Source organism: Vicugna pacos, chromosome 7 (assembly GCF_048564905.1).
Source record: "Vicugna pacos chromosome 7, VicPac4, whole genome shotgun sequence".
Classification (NCBI taxonomy): Eukaryota; Metazoa; Chordata; class Mammalia; order Artiodactyla; family Camelidae; genus Vicugna; species Vicugna pacos.
Window position 1 is genome coordinate 75,766,612 of NC_132993.1, and position 21,385 is coordinate 75,787,996.

At 38.4% G+C, this 21,385-nt stretch overlaps 1 protein-coding gene and 1 non-coding gene across 2 annotated transcripts in view; both read left to right on the plus strand.

Annotated features, from left to right (window-relative positions):
• Window positions 1–21,385, plus strand: part of LHFPL3 (LHFPL tetraspan subfamily member 3) — a 404,020-nt gene that overhangs the window by 62,621 nt on the left and 320,014 nt on the right. The gene's annotated exons all lie outside the window — the stretch shown is intronic.
• On the plus strand, window positions 12,757–12,829 carry TRNAS-AGA (transfer RNA serine (anticodon AGA)). The gene has a single exon. It is a non-coding gene; the product is annotated as a tRNA-Ser (tRNA).

A 21,385-nucleotide genomic window follows, 5' to 3' on the forward strand; every position in this document is an offset into this window, starting at 1 on the left:
TGAGTGATCAACATTCCCTCATCCTTTTAGGGACTTCCTTTTTGCTTCTAAACTACCAAGCGACTTTTACGTGGAAGCTCACCCCAGTAGAGTGATAAGAGATTTACAAATAAATAATGATTCCTCTCCAGAGAAATCAGAGGGTGTGGCAAATACATGGGGACATTAATTCTGCTTGACCTCTGGCAGAATATCTGAAAATCAGCCCCTGCATACTCAGATCCAAGAATTCCCCCTGGTCACATTAGGCAGCCTTAAAAAAAATTTTTTTTTTGAGTTCTCCACTCTCCACCAGGTACATAGAAGACCACAAAAGGGCCTAAAGACCTAAAGCCACTAAAATAAAAAAATAATTCTCCATATGTTTAAGACGTAATAGCAATGACCAGAAAAACAAGCGGGGAAAAATTGAATGTTTTGCCAAAGATTTGCTCTAATTGTTTTTCCAGATAGAATAATGTATAACATAAAAAACTGAGCCTCTTCTATCTAAGCAGTGCTCCCTGGAATTCACTCTCTCCTCCTCTCATATGCTTCCTTTTGGGGTCCCACCTCCTATTTTAAGGCATTTTTATGGAGCTGCAGTTAAAATAGCCACAGCCATCCATACTTGGTCCTCTTCATGCCTTGTTCTACTGCTCCGTGTGGGTGACCCCTCCAGGGTGTGCAGAACTTACGTAAGAGTTCATTTACATGCTAAGTTCATTTGGAACTCGTTCCTGTAAAGATTGGTATCTAAATCCCAGGGGCCCTGGATTTACACCTGTGGGTGCTCAGATCCAAGAAAGCAGACCCCAGAGAGCAGGGCCCTGGGCTTCACTCCAGCTGTGGCTCTGGAAGATAAGCTAGGATTTAGATTGGACCAGAGACTCATATATGCAGCACTGGTGTTTCATTTCTATCCTGACTCCATAGATTTACCTCTTACATCAGCAGTCCGTTAGCTAGGAATTCTGGCAGAGCTCTACTTCCCCTACGGAATATACAGCTGAGGGGAAGTGGGATAGAAAAATGATCCCTTCCAGCCAAGCTTTCAGTGATTTGTAGTGTGTGCGCAGGTATACATCTCCTCTTGTAGATCACGGTATGTTCTAGCTGCTTTATATTTACGTTCTTTTCTAGGTATTTTCATTTAGAGGCAAAAATGAGGAAAAGTGTAGAATTATAATTCTTTTAAATTTAAAAGTGATTTCCATTGTAGTCTGTTTGTATCATCCAAATTAAACATTTTAATACTCTATCCAAAATAATCAATAAAAAGTTTTCCCATCCAAATTAAAATAACCAGCACAGAACACAAAATACAAAGTTTCCAACTAAAAATGTTTTATGCTTACCAATTTACAATCCACAATTTTATTCTCACATTTTTAACATAAATATTCTCATTCAAAAGTCATACAAAAATTAGGTCTATATTCTAAGAAGACATGTGTTTATGTGTGTGAAAGTGTGTGTGCCAGTGTTGGACTGATTGTGTGGTCAAAAGTAACTGGACTTGAATGTTTCTTTCCTTCCTTTTGTATGTGCTGATTCACCAGGATTTAATTTATTTTAAAACAATCAAAAATTCTTTTTTTGTTCTAGCATAAGTTCTAAACCAACAGATGAGAACTATAGAAACACTTGAATAACCATGACACAATGCATTGGATTTTATTTCTAAATGTTGCTTTTGCATTTAATGTTTGGTTAAGTAACTGTTTCCCTTTTTTTATTTACAAGAATTTAACAGGAAACAGCCTCAAAGTTCCTATAATAGAAACAGGATAGTAACATTCTTGAATCTGGACCTTCCCTGGGCTAAGAGGAGACTGACTTGCCCCAAATTGTTTACTGACTTATTTTTGGGAGAATGTTTCAGCTGCCAACTGGTTATCTCTGAAATACATTCATTTAGAGCATGCCTGAACCTAGAGCATGATCAGACCCTAAGACCATACTGAATTTACCAAAGAAATGGTACCTTATGAGGAGTATTGGGCAATAGTTCTGTCTTCAGGCTTTGCCTGGCATATGCTAACTCTTGTGTTGGCTGCGCTTTCCATTGGAACCTCATCCAGTTAGCACAGAAGAGCTTAATAAATATTGTATAATAATAAATATTCAAGACATATGGTTCTGGTTCTTATGTAAATTCTATGAAAATCTATTCTGTTTTCACATTCATTTTTAACTACCATATCCACTAATTTAAAGGGTGTATGACTTGTGAGAGCCCTCAAATTTCTTACTTTCCAATTTAAAATGACTATATCTTAACCTACCCTCTCTCCCTTCCTTTTCTGTCTTACAGGATGATGTAGATGTTCCCCTGTTCCCTCTATTTGCGTCATTAGTCCTGCCTCTTTGAGGCCCTTCATCCATCCATCATCACTCTTTCACCCCTCCTTCCCACCAGATCCTTCTCCTGAGTCTGTGAAGAGGGGCAAATCTCACTAATCCTAAAAGACAAAGCATCAAACCTTCACTTTCTCCTTTAAGCAATTCTTTATTGCTTATTTATTTATTCTCCAAATATATTAAAAAAGTGATATATGTGCACTGCTTCACTTCACTTTCCACATGCTCTTTAACCCTTTATAGTTGTCTACTTTTCCAACTATGTCCTAGATTCCCAAAGGTTACCAATGACCTTGTTAAAAACCCTCTCAAGTCTTGGTACTTATCCTCCCCAGTCTCTGCAGAATCTGACCCCTACTTTCGTGGAATGTGCTCCACCTTGGACACAGGGCTTTCTCAGGTCTCCTTGGACTTCTTTGATTGCTCCTTCCCCATCTTCTCTTCTTCTCTCACCTGCACCTCCAAGTGTGGGTGGGATTTTTGATTTTTGGTTCACCTCTTCTTCCCCTAAAGCTCCCTACCTCTGAAATACACCCAGTAGCAGAGTTTTAGTATCTCCTCTGTGTGATGACCTTCTGATCTAGCTCTCAGGAGCCATCTCCTCTCTCTGGAGCTCTTGCATTTCAAGAGCCTGCTGGCCTTTTTTACCTGGCTATTCTCCAGGCACCTTCAAAACTGAACCCATCAACCAACTCATCAGACCAAGTTGGCTGCTCCTGCCATGTTCTTACTCCTGAGGATGCCCCCACCCTTCAGTCTTGGAGTCACTGGGATCAGCTTTGACTCCTCCTTCTTCCTTAACCTCAGTGTCAAGTTAATTTTCAGAGGCTGTTGATTTTACTTCTGCAATAATTCTTGCAACTGTCTTTTGTTCTTTGTTCTTATCATCGTCATCCAAGTTCAACCCCTTTCAGCTTCTCTCCTGGGCTATCACAGTCATCGCCTGAGTAATCTCTCCTGGTCTCTTCTCTACAGTATCCATAGAGATCAGTGCTATCCAATAGGGAGCCACTAGTCACAGGGGGCTACTGAGCACTGGAAACGTGGCTAGTCCCAACTGAGATATGCAGTAAGGGTAATACATACTGCATTGATATTGACTTCATCCTGATATTGAATACTTAATACTGAAATAATAATGTAAAATATCTCAATAATAATTTAAAATTTGATTACATGTTGAAATGATATGATATTCTGATATATATTAAAATTAATTTCATATTTTCATGCAAACTAGAAAATTTTAAATTGCACATATGACCTTAAATATATTTCTGTTAGGTAGCACTGCTATAGCATATAGTGAGGCTTGTATTATTTTGCTCAACAAATTTAACAGCTTCTCATTATCATGAAATGATATAGATAATAGTAGCTATAATTAGTATCAATTATTTTACAAAATGCTTTCACATAAGTGCCTCCTGTAGTATCACATCTGAATGTTTTAGTTCAGCATTCCATGCCCTGAACCATCTGGTCCCAGCCTGTATTTCCCATGCATTCATTCACTCATGCAACAGATAGGCACCATCCCCCTCTGTTGCTTGCTTATACCCTCCATGCCTCTAAACCTTGCCTGCCACATATTCCTCATTCATCCCCTTGTGTTCCCATCCCTTTTTGTTTATAATATTTTCCCTACTTAGAACTCCTTTCTTATTTTCACATGTCCATATCCCACTATAAATAAAATCTTCCCTGCTTCTTCCATGCCTGAAAAGTGCTCCCCCCCAGTTCCTTTATGCAGACTGCTCCATGGCCCTTTTCAAAAAGATCATATTTGCTTGGTCCGTTTGTCTTTCCAAATCCATATAGCAAGAGGCAGAAGCCAAGATTCCAGGTGGTTTCCCAATATGTCCCCCTGTTTCCGTTGTACTTCTCTCTCTCCTAAAGTGTTTCTCTGGTTCAAACATCTCCTCCTCAAGGAAGGCTAATCGCTTTCTCTTCTACCCCCACCAGCCAGCTAGTCACTATCTTCTTTGGATTTTCATGGCACTTTTATTTGAGCAGTGTTTCACTTCCTTTTGTTCTCAGTACACGCCAGACACTCTATGTACATTATCTCATTTAAACCTCACTTATTTCTTCACTTTAGGATGATAAACTAATTATCTGAAATCACATAGCTGGACTCATAAGTAGAGGAACCATAGTTTTAAACTTGCTGGTTGCAGAGTCTGTGTTTAGCCATTAACTCGTGTTACTTCAGCTTAAATGTAATTGAATACATGCCCTTGAGCATGTATCTCATCATCACTACTGGTGGACGGGGCAGTGCCTGCCCTCTGGGCCAGCGTGGAGCAGTCCGTTCACGATGTGAATACAAAGCATTCCTGGAAAGGGAAGAAGGGGAAACCTAGAAAAATTTTAGTCTCAGTTCTTATAAACTTTCCAGTTCTTATGCGCTTTCCTAAGTTATTTTTCAGACATCATCTGCCCCTTGATGACTTAAAATTAAAGACGTATGCAAAGAACAAAGTCCCGTTTGTTCACTCCATTATTCCTGCTCTAAACATCTCTCAGTCTCCCTGGAACCTGGAGAAATCATCCCGCAGACTGTTTTGTGACTAGAGACCCTGGTTGTTACCGGTGATTTGCCGGGTAGCCTAGGTGCCAGGGGTGTGAGAATGGAAGAGTAGAAGATCTGATTACCATTCTTACAGTCATCAAGTATGATCAACAGGGGGAAAAACAAAAGCAGTCTTCCCACAGCATGTTTTATGCGTTTACAAGTTTACTTATGTGTCAGAACAAAACATTGCTAATTCATTTCATAAGAAGGTTCATAGGTTTCAAGCCCCAAAAGTAAAATTTCCTTTTGAACATTATTAATAGAAAACACACACACATGCATAATGTAAAGGTAGCGCTGTACATGGTAGAACAACAATAAAGCCAACAGGAAGCCACGTTGGAAGGCTTTGTCTTCATCTATGAGCATGAGCAGATCTGCCACTTTTAGTAAACAACCTATGATACGCATTTTTGAGGTGAAATCTCATTTCTCTTATTCTGCTGTTACTATGGTTACCATCCTACAGAATTCCTGCACACACCAATAAAAAAGGGGGAAAAGGAAAGCACAGACATAAATTTCAATATTAACATCCTTCCCTAAGTGTGCAAAACTGAATACAGGATAGGCTGCGGTGCGGAAAGTGCTGGTCATTCCTCCCTCCAGTGGCACCCACTGCTGGGAACCTGCTGGGACCCTGGTCAGACATCTCTTGGCTCCAATGTCCCAGTGTTGCCATCTCCACTGCCACTGTGCCAGGGTGGAGAGGCTCATTTTGATAGCAGAGTCTGGACCACTGAATCACAGAGTCATAACCTGTTGCAGACTGGTACAGAAGCCATGTGAGAAGCCAGGATCCGGGTTTTAAGGAAGTCAGAAAAACTAGGCATGGGGGGTGAGGCAAGTGTAGGTGCCCAAAGTCCAAATGATTTTTGCCAAGTCTCTTTTTTTTACAGCAGATGTAGCTTTTATTCTCAGTTTTCTAAACTCTAACGGGAGGACAAAAATAATAATAATACTTGCCCCACAGAGTTTTTGTGAGGATTAAACAAATCACTGTGGATGTATTTTGTGAACTCACAGTACTATAAACTGCAGCTTTTCATCATTGTGGTTATGGGTATAACTATGACAACAAAATCAACCACGACCTTCATTACTGGAAAGAAATCCCCATGTGTTCTGTCAGACCATCAGGCCCTGAGGCCTCCTTGTCACCCACTCCTATTCCTTATTCCAGATCTCCTTTCTTTCTGTAGAAGATAATTGGTCCAAAATCTTTTAATCTGAAATGAATTTTAATCCTCATTTGTTGCATTCACTTATGCTTCACTCTCTGAACATGGAAACAATTTTTAATAAAATTTCCTTTTCCCTGGGCAATAAGAATGCTTAGAAATGCCAGGTCTTAGGATGAAAATGGGTCCACAATCAATTCTAAGCTAACAACAGAACATTTAAGTACATTTGTAAATGGAAAGGTGTATTCATCTGTTTCTCCTTTGAGGACTAGTTCCAAAAATGTTCAGTGAGTTTCCTTCCATGAGGACAGTGGGTATAAGATTTGGGCATTCTGGGTACAGTAACTCATGGAAGCTCAAATGAAGTGGAGGAGGAATGAAAGTCATCTTTTACTCTGAAAGTGATGGCAGAAAACATGGCTAGAAAGATTTTTTTTTTAATTGCCTTACCTTATCCCTGAGGGGAGTAGTGTCATCTTAACCACTTTGTGAGGAAAAGAATACAAGGATGCAAGTCAGGAGACTTGGAATCCAGTCTCCCCTTTGCCATCAACTTAATGGGCGATCTTAGGAAAACCATGAAATCCTTGTTTACCTGTTTCCTCATTTGCAAAATGAATCGAAACTTCCCTACTCATCTTAGCAGAGTTCTTGCTATAAAATGAAGTGATTGATAATCAATGTGCTTTCAAAATAATTTTTTTAAACATCCCGAACCTGCATTATTTACATTTTTGTTCGTATTTGCTCTTAAGAGAAGAAACTCGTTAAGGTTACAATGAAGCATGACCCACTTGTTACTATCCTTTAAGCAGCTACCTTAGTATCACCCTGGCAGGCCTTGGAAAGTTCTTCCACCAGCCAGTCTCACTGGCTTCTCAGCTTTTGGAGAAAGGCCTTCAAGAGAATGAGGGAATTCTTTGTATTTGTGTTAGCTTTCAGTGCACCAATGTTGTATCATTAATTACAGGATGTTTTCCCTCCCCAAAGAGGCCTGGTGAGTAGTAATAAGATGAATTAGCTCAATCTGCTACATTAATTTCTTTTTATTGGGAGGTTTAAATCATTAAACTAATGATCATCATCCATATTTTGAAGCAAGATAATAAACCGCATGCAGTTATAATCACATTTAACCCCCAAATGATACAGAATTTGGTAAATTGCCTTAAGAGATCCCAGTATATTTTAATAGTGCTTTCTTAATAGTGGAAGGAAAAAGAAAATACTGCTGGAAATAAAGAAAATAACAAAATGAACCAACAGATTAGAGATGTTTTACAACTTTTATTTTTCCAAATGTGGTAAATGTATTATTCTGTTAAAGAATTCTTTAACAGGGGGGAGGGTGTAGCTCAAATGGTAGAGTGTGTGCTTAGCATGCATGAGGTCCTGGGTTTAAGCCCCAGGACCTCCTCTAAAAACAAAATAAATAAAAACCTAAGTCCACCCACACACACACAAAATAAATAAATAATTTAATTTAATTCAATTAAAAGTTAAAAAAATTCTTTTTTAAAAAAAAGAATTCTTTAACAGAATAATGGAGCATTGAATCCTAATAATGAGCACAGCACAGGTGGATGGGTAAACATTGGCTATATATCATCCCTGATTGGATAGCTGTTTCCATGGACTGATTCAGTCCAAGAAGAAATGGGAATGTGGGTTGATACTGGTGCCTCAGAGATCCCACAGGTGACCATAAGTCTTTGTGTTCTTGAGAGGTTTGTCCTTTTAAGAGATAGTTGAGGGGGCTCTATAGATTCTTGCAATCTATTTCAGCAGCCTGCTGATTTTATCAGTATCTTTGGGATCCCTTCTCATTAAATGGAAATCAATACTAGATATTTGGAAAAATAAAATAGAAAGAGTTTGCTACAGCCTAATTTGCGATTTTGTAAAGTATTTCTTACTTTACAAGTTTTGCTTTATAAAGCCAAAAGTGTGTTAACTTTTCACCTTTATGAAGGTTAACAAAAAGATAATTGGTGAAATTATATATATAATATATATTCAAATATATTTATATTTATATACAATTACAATTTCGTTACTGAGCCTTTTGTAGGTTTATAGAGGATGAGTTCCTTGCAGGTTTTGTGCTATCTCTTAAATCCTCCACCTTCTCTCTTTCCTTTTTACTTCTGGGCTGCCTGGGGCTTTCATCCTCTCTCACCTGCACCATTGTAATTAGCCCACTTTGATCCCCCTGCCTCACGTCTTTCCCTCTTCCTCACCTTTTTCTCCCCATGGAAGACTGAGTGACTTTTCTACACACAAATCAGATCACTCACCAGCCTGAAATTCTTGAGCAAATCCCTGCCCATGGAATAAACCCTCTCTTCTGTTTATACATGACTGTGTGCAGTTGTCTGAACATTCTGTGCTCCTTTATGTCTCCCAGCCTCCTCTCCCAGGGATATTCCTGTTGACCTTTCAAGTGCCTTGTCATCCTTCAAGTGTCACGTGTCCCTTAGATGCCCTCTCAAACCTGCCCCACCTAACCCTAAACCTCCAGAGCCTTTATCCTCTAGCTTGCCTGGCGTATACCTTGGTATATACTCTTGTCATTTTATATAGAAACTTTGTATTTACCTCCTGCCTCCTCATCTTTATCATTAATACACCTCCAGGGTTTATCACAGAATCTGGCCAAAGTGCTCAGTAAATGTGTACTGATTGAAATAAGGAAAGACTAAAGAGAGGAACATACTTTTTCATTTGGTGCATCCTTATGAATTTCAAATATTATTCCTTGGTTAATCATACATATACTTGCAGAGACTCCTTACAAAATTATAAGCCAATACCCTACACCACTTTAATGCTGTTTTTCTTTCAACAACATTCATTCTACTAATTTAAAAGCTATTAAGTAAGATGAAGCCTTCAAAACCAGTCAACTAAACTGCTCCAGTCACTTGGGAGCAGTTAGTGCTCTGTACAATTGCTAATGTGGTTTAAACTGAAAGCAAACTTTTTTAGAAGTGAAGTTAAGAGCAAAAAAAGATGTTAATAAAATTTGGAGCTCCATCTAAATGGAATTTTTGGCATGTGGTTTTATATGTTGCGAACTGTAGAACTGAAGATACGCTCCATCCCCTAAACATAACAGCAAGTCATACCAACAAGCCACTCACTCCTTCTCTTCTGGGGGCTTGGGAGCTCTATTTCCCACGCTCTGCTTCTCTCTGAAGTCCACCATAAAGCACCATGAGTTCAGAGGTTCTAGGCCGGGTGCCTGATATAGCCTAGGGCTCAGGTATGTTAAAAGAAATGAAACAGAGGGAAAAGGAAAGGTTGTAACTCAAGGAAAATCTCAAAGAAAACCAAATTTATTCCACAGCTCTGTCTAGACTCTGCTATTGAATTAGCTATAGCATAGCTGATTTGATGGTTGTTGTCCTTTGTCTTGTCTTTTCTTTTCTTTTTCTGGCTGTAATAACTGGATTTCTGAACAATAAATTAGATCAATTGTACTGTGCTGTGAATCGAATTAACTGAAAGGACTTTAAAATAAACAGATTGTGGTCTGCTTATTGTAAATGCATTTCGTCAAAGGGGTGGAAATTAGATTTCTAAAGATACTGATAAAGAATATGATCCAGTGAAAATATACATGAATCATCAAACCTTCACATTATCATTATTGAGATTTTATGAATATTGAAACAATTCAGAATTGTTCATGTCCACAAGAACTGTAGATCTGGTTTTCTAACTGTATAGCACATTGCTTTCTGTGTTGTATATGAAATATAATAGTGCAAAACACAGTTTATTTGCTAACACCTGACCTAGTTAAAAAATTTTATCTTTGTCTCATGGTTTGGAATTTGGAAATAAGTTCCACTTCTACCTAAAAAGTTTTTAAAGCTTCTTGAAAGAGATAATGCTTACCTCCAAATTAAGAAGAAAATGGTATTATACTCTTCTTACCTGAAGTCAAAAAGATGTTCAGGAAAAGACCACAGAAACAGTGTCTATGTGTTGGCTAAGCCATCTTCCTAGTGGGTACTTGCAAAGCTCTTGACTCTGATGGTGTGAATGATCACTGTCCACGTTAAGATTGCAGAAGATGCACCTGTTGTCCAGGGTGGATCCAGGTTGCTGTGCTGTACCTGCCCCACTCACACACATCGCCGCCTGAGGTATTTGGGTGTGCTCCTTACAACGAAGGTGAAATGCACGAATGTAGTGTTAACTTGTCTAAAACTGCTTTTCTAACCCTTACAACTCAAACGGTTTCTAATAGCATTTATTTTTTTTAATGTCGGTATTGTTACGGCATAAATATTATTTCTTATCGTTTATTCAACTCTATTTCATACTGACTGGGTTATAGGAATGGTGCTAGTAGTTCCAGTTTTCAGAGTATTATGTTTCAAAATGATACTTAGTTATATCTGAGTCTTTAGAAAAGGACATTCTTTCTCACTGTCAGTGGTGGTATAAATCATTTCCAGTTTTCTGGAAGATAATTAAGAAATAGTTACTAACAGCCTTCAAATTCTGCAAACCCTTGATTCAACAGTTTGCTTCTAGAAATTTATATCAAAAATGTAATTACATATGTTTGCAAATATTTAATTGTATAAATTCTCATCACATGTTTGTAAAAAGCAAAATCAGGACAATTTAAATACCCCAAATAAGGGATTGGTTAAATAAATTAAACTTTATAGGACAGTAGAATACGATGAAGCTATGAAAAAATGTTCATACATAATTTTAAGTGGAAGAATCAGGTTAAAAAATAGAATGAACAAAGATATCCTATTTTGGTGAAAACAAGCACATATACGCGTGCATATGCAAAGAAAAGACTTGAAGGCTTTTACTCTCTGGCTTGTGGGATTATAAGTGCTTTTATGGTCATCTCTTTGCTCACCATTTTTTCTAGATTATCTATAATGAATATTTATTTATTTCATGAGAAACAAAAACACTTTTATGTGCTCAAGGCAATGATATCCAAAATGTTTTCGAGTATTCTATTTCATAGTTTGATAATTTCCATATTTAAGAAATTTTTTTCTGAAGTGCAGCCAGTATTTCTTTAGCATTCATTTTAAACCCATTTCTTTTCCATTAAGCTCTCATTTTATATGTCTTGTTTTGTTTTCATTTGGTTGATAATGGAAATCACTGTTCAGCACATTTGCATGATCTGTCCTGTACTTGAAGCTAGTAATCAAGTCACCTGTTACTCATTTTTCTCTCCAGGCCTAAAAAGACCCCACTCCTTTCATCTTTCTTTGAGAACTGATTTTCTATTCCTTTAATCTTTATTTGTTGTTCATCTCTGACCATTCTGGTCACTACATTTTAAATTCTACATGAAGAAAGTAGAGAATGGTCAGAGAACCATAGAAAAATGTAGCTAGACTGTAGTGGAAGGAGTTTTCCTTAAGCCTTAGCTTTTCATGAACATGATTTTTTTTCATAATCATTATTAATTGTGTATTCACTTTACACTTATAAATATTTCCCAGGATTTTCTCTTTTTACTATATTTTTATCTTATTATACTTTATTCCAGTTTTTAATGTCTGCTGTTAGATTTTTGTTCTAAATGTTTTCTCACTTACATGCTTACCCATATGGCATTAAATTGCATTCTTTTGATACTAAAGTATCTCAAAAAATATTGAAGTCATTTTGAATGTAGTCAGTGGTATGAAGAGTAATAACAACTCTTCTGACTGAGAATTCTCTACAGATCTGTAAGTGCATTCCTGATTCTGGGTCATGAATGTTGAATACAAATACAGTGGCCTCAGGGCTGATTCCAGTACACCATAGCACCTCTTCCTCCAGGTTCCATCCTTTCAGCTCTCTGCCCTCATTACAGTAGGGCAATAAACACCTTACTTCCTACCTTGTTGATGAGATGTGGTGTGCAATGGCATTAAAACTGTCGCCACATTTCAAGATAAATCACTTAAGTCACTGTTTCTTTGTTTTTGCTGTAGTAATATCATGAAAAGAAAAACAGTTGGTTCAGCATGGTTTGTTCTTCATAGAGTTACTGTGGCAGATTTTTGTTGGCTGATCCCCAGCAATGCCCTGATAAAATTCTCCTAGTCTTCAAGAATTGCAAAGTCACACTTCTTGTATGTAGGAGGTAGTGCATCATAGCAAAACTCTTCAGCATTTACAATTGAATCAGAGTGGCCCTGGCCCGGCAAATCAATATTCAGAAAGATGGCATTAAAGAAAATATACATTATTTTTCTGTCCTGTGGGATATGAATCATCCAACCAGTGGAATTTTGGCTTCCAACTCCATAATTACATTCAGTCATGAACAGGAGAAAACATTTTACCTGGGCCGCATTTATTTTTAAAGCCATCACATTAAAATGAGATATGGAAGTGGAAAGCTTTCATATTGCCGATGTTGAAGAGCAAATTAGAAACAAATGATGATAATTATAAAGCACAACTCTGTGTTCTTCTGTGCTTAGAGGTAATGAGAAGGCAGAGGGTAAAAAGTTGGAAATGGTTAAGATGGAGAATGGTGAACTGTTGGTGTGTTCTAGATGAAAAGGCATAACAACATCAGTGGTGTTGGGTGTCACGGGGAAAATTGTCTGAGCATGGGTGATTGAGTTGTTTTGTTCAAGAGGAAAAAAATTTAGTGAAGGAGGGTATAGCTCAGTGGTAGAGTGCGTGCTTAGAATGCACAAGGCCCTGGGTTCAATCCCCAGTACCTCCATTAAAATAAAGAAACCTCATTGCCCCCCAAAAAAACTAAATAAATGAAAAATGATGTTTAAAAAAAAGAGGAAAAAAATTTAAACTCTTTGGGATTATTGCAATTGGTTAATTATCATACATCTCTTTCTTCCTTCCTTCCTTCCTTCCTTCCTTTCTTTCTTTCTTTCTTTCTTTCTTTCTTTCTTTCTTTCTTTCTTCCTTCCTTCCTTCCTTCCTTCCTTCCTTCCTTCCTTCCTTCCTTCCTTTCTTTCTTTCTTTCTTTCTTTCTTTCTTTCTTTCTTTCTTTCTTTCTTTCTTTCTTTCTTTGTTTCTTTCTTTCCCAAAAAAAGATAAGCACACGTGATGAACAAATGATGATAGTGGAAGAATGCAGTCGAGTATTGAAACATGAATAAATGCAATTAATGGAATTAGTCACTGTTACAATTATCAGAGCATGTCATTATAAAAGCTAATCTCTCTCAAGTAGATTAATGAAAAGTCTTTAAAAAGTTACTCTTCTCCATTTCTAAAGATCATAGTTGTAGACCAGAAGTTATCCAGTGAAAAAACATCTTGGTATATATCTCTTCCTCCAAAGCCGAAAATGGAGTTGATTCCACATAATATGTACTCGTTTTTTTTGAAAGTGAAATTTACTTCCAATTCACTGGAATAGCATGAAAAAATGACTTTATAAGGAAAATATTTTCTTCCTCTTGGTACTTCAGAGTTTGCAGAGCACATCACATATCATATCCCATTACTGAACTCCTACTCATACATCAGGACTCAGCTTATATGTACCTCCTTTGGGAAGCTGTGCCTGAGCCCTCAAGGCTCCTACATGTTCCCATGACAATTGCTGTTCATATCATGTTCCTCCCAGTTAGACCAGGACCTGTTCACTTCCTGTCTTTGCCGCTATACTGTGTCAAGTCCTTGAGGATGTATTATATTCGCTGTTGTATATCCCAAACTGACCATAGTGTCTAACACTAATCGTTTCACTAAATACCTACACATAATATCACTTGGGCCTCATTTCAATCCTAAAAGATAAAAGTCTAGATTATAATCCCCATTTAATAATGAAGAAAGTGAGACTTTAAGAGCTTTTATGATTTGTACAAGTTCCTGTGGACAGTTAGTGAAAGAGCTATGATGTAAACATTTGCTCAGAGAAACACAAGGCAGATAGAATGTAAACAGGAATAACCAGATAATTCTAAATGCAGCAGACATTTGGATTTAATTTAAGGAAAAGGATATGGGGGTAAACTGGTAATCTTCAAGAGCAGTATCAGTAGAAGTGCAAATCCAAGAAATTTAGAGAAAACCAATTGCAATGAAAGAGAAGTAATAGAAGTAGCTGACTAATTCACAGTGTTTTCCATTGAAAGCTAGAAAAATGTGGAAAAATTATTACGGTATATTAAGCAAATTCTTTTTCGTAAGGAGAGACATGGTGCACATTTAAGACAGAACAAAGTTCCACCTCAGGGAAGATGGAGTACATGTATTTTCCTCTAGTCCTGCTAGGCACCACTGAAAACTGTGGACATTATATACAAAACAAACAGATGAAGACTAAATGGTAGCCAGAAGAAGACAGATGAGCTGTGGACCTTCAGGCCTCAAAGAACAAAATGGGAGTGAGTACCGTGGGTTTTCCCAGACTTAGAGCTGAAGAAACCAGGAACACAGAAATGCCAACGAGCAGAGAGAAAAAAAGTCCCAACAAGTCTGCTCTCTGTCGCCCACACACTTGGAAAGGGGCAGCCTAGCAAGACAGGAAACTTTTCAATTATAACTGGTCCACTGTGGCCAAATATCACAGATGAAACTGTGGCTTTCTTCCACCCATGCCAGCAACAACCAAGTGGGAAGCTTTGACTTCTACTCTCTTCCACTGTCTCCATGCTGTAATAAGTCCCTCTCATCTGCTTCGGTGTCAGTGTAGACCACATGGGACACCTGGACTTCTATCTCCACCCAACAGTAACCTGGTGCTCTTCCCTTTCCCCACTGCGGCTTCCCCTCAGAGGAGGCCTACTCTAGAGTCAAAACTTCCATGTCCACCGAGCAGTAGAGCCCACACCCTTGGGTATCAGTAAATCCTAAATACGGAACGTGGAGTTCTACTTGCACATAGAAGTAACAATGAAGTGACAACACTCTGCAAGAGTGATGTCAGAGAAAATCAGCTAAAACATAAGGTGATTTCAAAATGGATTGTGGATTTAAATGCAAATCTATAAGACGTTTAGGAAAAAAATCATGGAAGAAAATCTTTTTGATCTAGGGCTAAGCAAAGAGTTCTTAGATTTTTTTTATTGAGTTATAGTTAGTTTACAATGTTGTGTCAATTTCTGGTGTACAGCACAATTTTTCAGTCATAGATGAATATACATACATTCATTTTCATGTTCTTTTTCACCATGAGCTACTACAAGATCTTGAATATATTTCCCTGTGCTACACAGTATAAACTTGTTTATCTATTCTATATATACCTTTCAGTATCTACAAATCTCAAACTCCCAGTCTATCCCCTATCTCTTCCCACCCCTGTCCCCCTGGCAACCACAAGTTTGTATTCTATGTCTATGAGTCTGTTTCCGTTTTATATTTAAGTTCATTTGCAGTCTTTTTTTTTTTTTTAGATTCCACATATGAGTGATGTCATATGGTATTTTTCTTTCTCTTTCTGGCTTACTTCACTTAGAATGACATTCTCCAGGAACATCCATGTTGCTACAAATGGCGTTATGTTGTCGGTTTTTATGGCTGAATAGTATTCCATTGTATAAATATACCACATCTTATTTATCCAGTCATCTTCTGATGCACATTTAGGCTGTTTCCATGTCTTGGTTATTGTAAATAGTGCTGCTGTGAACATTGGGGTGCAGATGTCTTTTTGAACTAGGGTTCCTTCTGGGTATGTGCCCAGGAGTGGGATTGCTGGGTCACATAATAAGTCTATTTTCAGTCTTTTAAGGAGTCTCCATACTGTCCTCCATAATGGCCACACCAAACTGCATTCCCACAAACAGTGTAGGAGGGTTCCCTTTTCTCCACAGCCTCTCCAGCATTTATCATTTGTGGACTTTTGAATGATGGCTATTCTGACAGGTGTGAGGTGATACCTCATTGTAGTCTTGATTTGCATTTCGCTGATAATTAGTGTTATTGAGCATTTTTTCATGTGCCAATTGGTCATTTGTATGTCTTCATTGGAGAATTGCTTGTTTAGGTCTTTTGCCCATTTTTGGATTGGGTTGTTTGTTTTTTCTTATTAAGTCTTATGAGCTGTTTGTATACTGGAGATCAAGCCCTTGTCTGTTTCATTTTTTGCAAATATTTTCTCTCATTCCATAGGTTGTCATTTTGTTTTGCTTATGGTCTCCTTTGCTGTGCAAAAGCTTGTAAGTTTAATTAGGTCCCATTTGTTTATTTTTGCTTTTATTTGTATTGTTTGGGTAGACTGCCCTAGAAGAACAATGCTGAGATATAGAATTCTTAGACTTAATTTCAAAATGTAATCCATAAAATGAAAAATTTACATGAGATTTCATCAAAATGTAAAACTCTTGCTTTGTGAAAAACTTATTAAGAGTCTGGAAATACAAGCTATGCAGTGGAGAATATATTTTGCAAACCAAGTATTTGACAAAGGACTAGTATTTAGGACATACTAAGAACTCTCAAAACTCTCAAACTCAACAGTAAAAATAGAAACAATCCAATTAGAAAATGGACAAAAGACATGAAAAGACATCTCCTTGAAGAAGATCTACAAATGGCAAATAAAGGTATTTCAACATCATTAGGCATGAAAAATATGCAAATTAAAACCACAATGAGACATCTCAAGGCACCTATCAAAATAGCTAAAATAAAAAGCTATGCTGTGACACCACCAAATTCTGGCAAAGAGGTGGAGAAATTGGATCACTCATAGATTGCTGGTGGGTATGTAAACTGGTACAACCACTTTGGAAAATAATTTATCAATTTCTTAAAAAAAACTAAACATTTAACTACCTAAGACCGAACACTTGCACTTCAGGACATTTCTCCTAGAGAAGTGAAGACATATGTTCTCACAAAAGCTGAAACACAAGTATTCATAGCAACTTCACTGATAATAGCCAATCATTGGAAACAACTTAGATGTCTTTTAATAAGTGAATGATGAAGACATACAGTGGTACATTCACACCAGGGAATGCTGCTCAGCAGTCAAAAGGAACAAACTATGGATACACGGATAAATCTCCAGACTGAAAAATGACAATCTCATAAAGTTGTACACTGTATGATTTTACTTACATAACATACTTTAAATGACAAAATGGTAGAAACAGAGATCAGATTAGTAGTTGCCATGGGTAAAGGAGTAGGTGAGAGTGGAGGGGAGTGGCTGTCACTGTTAAAGGACAGCTTGGGTGGGTCCTTGTGATGGAAATTCTGTGTCTTGAATGTATGGACGTCAGTATCCTGGTTGTGATATTGTACTACAATTTGGCAAGATGTTACCTTTAGGGGAAATTGAGTGAAGGGTATAGAGGTCTCTGCATTATTTCTTACAACTGCATATGAATCTACAGTGATCTCAAAATATGAAGTTTTACTTTTTAAAACAAAATGTAGAGAACCAGTAGAAAAGGCACGATTGAAGATGAGAAGAGAGAGTGTAAGGGAGAAACAGGAACCAGGAGTTTTCCTTTTCATTTAGGAGCTTTCCCTGGTGTTCCTGCAGTTTTAATTCCCATCCAACTGTTAATTAAGAAGTTATAACACAGAGGAGATCTCCATTACATGGTGAGTCCTAATGGATCAAATGGAGGCAATAATTAAAGATGGAAAGTAGCAAATACAAACAATTTTTCTTTTCCCCCCTTGTATTCTCCCTGATGGAATCCTGAGTTTAGGACAGTGCTTCTTAATCTTGCTACACCTTGGGATCACAAAGGGGCTTTAAAGAATACCAATGGCCAGACCCCACCCCTAACCCCACTTTGGCCAAAATTCTAATTAAATTGATCTAAAGTATCTCTCTTTGGCATTAGCATTTTAAAAAGTAATTTAGAAGTAGCTGCACACTGTAGCCAAGGCAGAGAATCAGCGGCCAAGTGGAGGTCCACAGCCTGTTTGAATCTTATTTGTGGGCACACATCTTCTGTATGTTTCAAACTGAAAGAAAAGGGATAAGGTCATGTGTGTGTGAATTGTTTCACTGTGTCTGTCATGACCGGCTTAAGTACATGTTTTAAGGCTGAGATTATATTGTGAACGAAATCAATTAACATAGCTTGTTGTTAACTCTCCCAAGACTTCCCTGCCTTCTGCGTAAACTGGCCTTCTTTCAGCTCCTAGAACATTCTCTGTTTTCTTTCGCCACAGATGCCATTCTCCTCCACAAATCAAGAAGTCTTTTCTCTTTCCTTTCTCTCTCTCTCCCCATTCTCTCTCTTCTCCCCCTCTTTCTCTCCTCCTCTCCCTCCCTTCCCTTGCCTAACAACCCCATTCTTCTTTCTCTCCCTTGCCAAACTAGTCTCATTCAGATCTCCTTCAGTCCTCACCTCCTCAGAAAACTCCACCTCTTACACCACCATGACCCTCTCCTTCTCAACAGTTAACCGCAGTTAAAATTTTACAATTATTTATCATTGTTCCATTAATGTCTGTCTCTCCCACTAGACTTTATAAGGGCAGAAATCTCATCTGGTTTTGCTCACAATTTTATCCCCAGCCACCAGCCTAGTGCGTGACATTGTAGGTGCCCTATAAATAATTTGTTGCCTAAAGGACCCAACCACTGTCTACTTAGAAACTTGAGGAGTGTTCACCAGAGATAGAGGATGTCAAGAAAGCAATTGCCTTGGAGTGGTTCAACTGAAAACTAGTTTAGCACGGCCTTGGGCAGGTCACTAAGTCTCCCTGGGGCTCAGTGTATCATCTGTGAAACAGAGATAGTTCTCAAACCTTGCTGTGTATTAGAACTGGGAAAACATTTAAAATACCAATGACTGGGAAACTCAAAACAGGTGTTCTCATTTAACTGGTTTGAGGTGATACCCAGGTATTAGATGTCTTGAAATACTCGAGGATGACTGAATATGCAGTCAAAGTTGGAAACCATTGGGCTGAGCTTAATGATGTCTAACATCTGGCATGATGATAAAATTCTAGGATCAAAAAAAGCAACCACCTATTTTTGGAAATAACCCTCCTTTTCTGTTAGAACAATTTGTACCCAGAGGAAACCAAGCCCATGGCGACTCAGGGACAGACGCAAAGGGAAAGGTCTTTGTAACCTACCACATTGATTGATGTCCTGCTTCTTTTACTTGTAGTGGTGGTGGTGCTTCCACTGCCATCTTTCCGCAGACTTGGCCTGCTGCCATCCCATGAGGTGAGACTGTGGGATGGTGCTAGGTGAGATACAAGTAAATTGGGAATTAATTGTTGACATAAAAACAGAGCAAATCAAAATTTGCTTTTTTGATTTTTAACTTTCTGATTTTCAAAACAGCAGTTGAAAAACACATCTTTCCATCCAAATGCCCAGAGGGATTAATCTGCATTGAAGATTAATTCCCTGAGATATTTCACTGTTTAACAGTCTCCTGGTTTGGTTTTTAATATTTGGCCCTAAAAATAGAATCCAGTGCCAAATTTGACTTGTTGTCACTTTTTAGCTGTAATTGACTCTAAGATCTAAAAGAACTCACTGGGCTCCGTGACTTTTATCTATAACAGAGCAGTGCCCCTGTTCAAGGAACTGGGATCAGAAAATGCAGATAAGGAGAGAACTTGTTACCCAGGCGTAGGAGAGGCTGCTCCAGAGCTAAAAAGCCAGGGCTGCTCCCTCCAGCTTCCTCCAAGTTGCATTATTTTTTGCTTTTGTTTACTGGCTTTGTGACGTAAATCTCAGCTGATTAGTAGAGTGACTGGAATTATAAAGAAATCATGCTTTGAAGTAGTATATTTCACTCTAATTAGAAGAATTTGTTGGCCCAAGGAGCAAAAACAATATAAAGAGGGAGAATTTTTTACATCTCTTTGCATCTCTTGAAATTAAGTGCCCTTCTGCGGTGGTCCGTTCACAGGGGGTGTGAGGAAAACACCAAGACAGTTTAAGTTGTTGGGTGGCAAACAGGAAGAGCTGCCCTCTTCATTCTCGACCAGTGCAGACAAGTACATTTCCTTCTCTGCCTGAATCACTCTGATACCCAGATGTGTGCATGGGAAGCCTGTTCACTTCTTGAAGCCAGACAGGTCCTATCTGAACCCACTCTTCAGCGGTTCAGTTACTTATATGGTTCCTCCCTGAGTGTTAAGTTACTACTAAAAGATATAGGCCAAAATGGACTTGCAGGCAAACCTTTTATTTGGGGAGTTGAGGGGGGCAGGCAAATGGCTGACTTTCTAGTCTTCTGTACTGGGGAAGGAAAAATAAAAGAGAGAAACTTTCTTTACTTCTACCTTTCAAACAAAATAACTCTGGCCAAAATCCAGCAGTAACTTATCTTAGAATGAAGGCAACCTCAGGGAGAGAATTAAACCTTTTGATCATTCACACTTTAGTATGAATTATGTAAATTAGAAAATCAGGTCACTTTCCTCCTCAGGGAAGTCAACCATCAAGAGAGACTGAGAGTTTGGAATGAGAGGGAGATGAGGAGTGGGGTTCATTTTAGGGCATAAGGACAGAAGGTTTGGATAGGGTCCCAGCGTAGGGGATTTCATATGGCTAGAAGGAGTCTGAGAGGTCCTGAGGGCTGGGTCCAAGAGCTGGGCATGTTAGAAACAGGGCAGACTAGAGCCAATTTAGAATAAGGTTTGTCTACTTTGTACATTTGCCTAAATTTAGCCACTAACTTATGTGGCAGCCAAAAATATACTTTCTGCTACATTGAGTGTGTGCATTGCTATAGGCAAAGAAGAGGTTTTGTTCTCTTAACCTAAAAATTAAGAAGTATGACTTCCTTAGGAAAACTGATGCAGTTGGCCAGAGTGTAGCCAACTACCCTCACCATCTCTCTGTTTGGTTGTAGCACTTCCTTCCATCCTCCCCTTGGTTTCCCAAGGCCAGAGAACTCCACACTGGTGTTCACCTGCTCCCAGGACTTACAGAGAGTGTCAGTGTGGACCCAGGGAGCAAAAGGGGATCAATTTCCAGATCTCCAGTGTCCACACGTACTCGTTCCTAAAACTGAGCTGCTTCTTCTGTGGGTTCTTCTTTCCCACCTCCTTTTCCTAGTCACTCTTTTCCTGCTTTATGAAAGAAAGTCTCTTTCACCTTTCCAGAATCTCCCTATGGTAACCTCCAGAATGTCAAACAAAGGGACAACTGGAAATACTGAAGTTGGGTCACCTCCCTTAATCAAAGCACTTAGGCAGGGCATGTGTGTTCCCCGTCTTAGACACATTTCTGTTATAGGACAGGCATGGTGTTACAAGGCGAGTGTGCTGGTCCTTGCTGAGATGTTTGGATCCCATTCGTGATGGCAGTTTTTTTTTTTTTTTAATGACCTCCTTCTTTCCATCCCCCAACTGTTAT